The sequence below is a fragment of the Varanus komodoensis genome, unplaced genomic scaffold, assembly GCF_004798865.1.
Source record: "Varanus komodoensis strain SLA01 unplaced genomic scaffold, ASM479886v1 scaffold11, whole genome shotgun sequence".
In the NCBI taxonomy this organism is placed as follows: Eukaryota; Metazoa; Chordata; class Lepidosauria; order Squamata; family Varanidae; genus Varanus; species Varanus komodoensis.
In genome coordinates, this window is record NW_025335317.1 from 24,536,724 (window position 1) to 24,539,757 (window position 3,034).

Here is a 3,034-nt window from a genome sequence, read left to right on the forward strand (position 1 = left end):
AAGGTTCTGGTTGACTGAAGGCTAAGCATGAGTCAGCAGTGTGATGCGGTGGTCGAGAGGGCGAACGCCACCCTTGGTTGCATAGCCAGAAGCATGCCTTCTAGATTGAGATAGGTTTTACCTATCCTATGGGTTTTACCTACCCATATACCACTCTATGACTCTTGTGCGCCCGAACTGGAGTATTGTGTTCAGTTCTGAGCTCCACATTACAGGAAGGATATAGCCAGGTTTGGAGTCAGTGCAGCGTAGGTCCACAAGGATGGTGGCCGGATTGCAGGGAAAGCTATTTGAAGCAAGACTGAGGGAACTGGGACTTTTCAGCCTGGAGAAGTGGAGACTCTGAGGGGATCTGTTGGTGACATATAGCTATGTGAGGGGGTATCACACGGAGGTGGGTAGAGATCTGTTTTCCCCTTCAAAGGAGGGCAAGATGCATTCCAACAGAGCAAAGCTCAGGAAACCAACAGTCAATTTTGATGCCAGGAAGTACTTCCTGACAGTTAGGACCCCAAGGGTATGGAATGGGCTTCCACAGGAGGTGGTTGAAGCCCCATCAGTGAGGCTGTTCAAGGATAGGCTGGACATGCACATGGTAGGCATGTCATGAACAGAGCCAGCTGTAGCTGGGGGTCAGACTAGATGGCCTGGGAGACCCCTTCTGACTTTCTCTGCTTCTATATTTCTGTGCTTCTATATTCCTAAAATAGAGTGAATAACAAATTATCAGCACAATCTCACACACAAAAGAGTGTTCCTCTGTAGTGCATTCCTGTATATATGAAGCATATCCAGCGTGCTGCTTTGCAATGTCCCATAGCATAGAGGGGCACAGGAACATGTGAACAAAGGGAAGGAGCTGGAAAAACATCTCAAACTGTGCATACTCTAATTTGGGATTTTTTTAAAAAATAAATGTTCTTGGTTAAACTGGAATTCCAGAGAAATGGGAGTAAAGGGCAGAGCAAACTCCCAGAATAGTCAAGGAATAGATGAATAGGAGGAAATTGCTCTGTTCTGCCATCCACTTAACCAGAAGCCTCTGTTGTACTGCTTAGGGCTAAAGAAAGACTTGGATAATGAGATTGGTTTATGACTTCAGAAATGAGGATCAGCCCTATTTGGTTCCTTCAGCCTCAAAACCTAGCTGCGAACTGACCCTAATCTACAGTTCCTGGCAGATACGTGTTCGCTTTGTGTCTCTCCCACCTGTTCCTCCAAGGAACCCAAAGTGGTTGACATGCTCCTCCAGCTCTCTAAGTTGATCCTCAGAACAACCCAGGCAGGTAGCTTAGGCTGTGCAGCAGAGACTCATCCAGTCACTGATGCACCCCAAATCACCCAGTGAGCTTCATGGCCAAGGCGGAATGGAACCTGGGGCTCCCCACTCCAACACTGAAGCCATTACACCAACTTCATCATGTGCCGGCCCCATTTTAAGGCACGTCGCCAAAGAGCCCACATATCTGAGATCTCCTCCTAACCAATGCCATAGTGTTGTGCTGGTTTTGTGTACCCTTATGGTACAAACTCAGAATTTGACGCTACTTCATACATTAAAATGACATTCCTGAGGCTATGTCAAGCCAATTTTTTCTTGACTGGTTTTTCCTCTCCCTGCATCCTACCCTATCTTGCCTTTTGTACCATCAGACTAATTAAGATAGCTTCAGAACTTGAAGGGTCTGTGGAATTTTGATTCGTCCTGCTGAAGGCATTGCCCAGCTATGGATTTCATAATTCCACATCATTTTATGGCTCTCATAAATAAATCCCAGCAGTGTCAGTGGGACAGAACTCTGAATATGAAGTAGTTGCCAGTCATTTCATTCCAAGTATCATATCGTAGAAGTTTTCCAAAACCTTCCGCTGGAAGGTAGATTGATTTTGGCACAATGTTTAGTAACGCTCTGTTAAGAGTTATTCCTAACAAACTTAGAAATAAAAATGATTTATTTCCTTTATGGCCAAAAGCTGATCCTTAGTGCATTGCTATAAAAAAGAAGCAAAAAAGTAAAGATAAAAGCCCCAAGAGTTTGCAGACTATGATAAAAAAGAAGTTTCTAAGCGAGTACAAATGTCATGTTTTAAGTTTGCTTAACCCATCAACCCATTTCCACAACTTCCACAATAAAATGATGCTACCTATGTGAGATAACTATATATTATATGTATGTATGCCCAGCATTTTTTTAAACAGCTTCTTAAATGTTTGTGGAGTGGGGGGTCCTCCCACAGTTACAGCTGCTGGGGATAGGTGGCATCTCATGTCATGGCAACTATATCCTAATCAATTCTGAATTTTCTGGATTGACTCTATGTGAAAAACCTGATTTAAAATCAAACAGACAATCTTTGTGCGGCAGGTATGGGCAGATGCTTTGGATCAACTTGTGGGGTGATAATTCTGAGTTTGTGTTGTTTTTCCCTATTTGTATGATAAATAGCATTTGTCAGCTACAGCAAAAAGGAAATCCTTGCAATTGCAATGTTTGTTGCTCATGCTGCTTTTTCAGCAGAAATGGATTTTCTGTGCCCTTCTAATTGCCAGAAAATTGATATTACAACACTGAAAGCATAAACACTCATACAGTTTAGAGTTTATATATAGTATTTACACATAGTTCTTAGAACTTGGATGATAGGCAAACACACACACAGAGAGAGAGAGAGAGAGAGAGAGAGAGAGAGAGAGAGAGAGAGGGCAGGCAGGCGGGCGGGCGGGCGGGCGGGCATTCCATGTTATTTTGCTGAAATTCCACAAGAAAAAAGGAAGTTTATACACCTGGTGATTGCTTCTGTTGTCCTGATGTTAGAAACACTCACTTGGAAATAAACATCATTTCGTCTTGTTTAGACATCTTTTTTTTTTCCTTTTAAAGGAAAAGGAACATCTGTAACCGTCTGCATGGCCATGTATTGTGAGAAAGTTTTGGAAATAAGAAAAAGGATGATGCGGTAAGTAGCAAGAAGTGTGAGAACTCTGGTGCCTGGACTTCTGCCACCGCCTTCACTGTCTCCCAGGCTCTGCGTG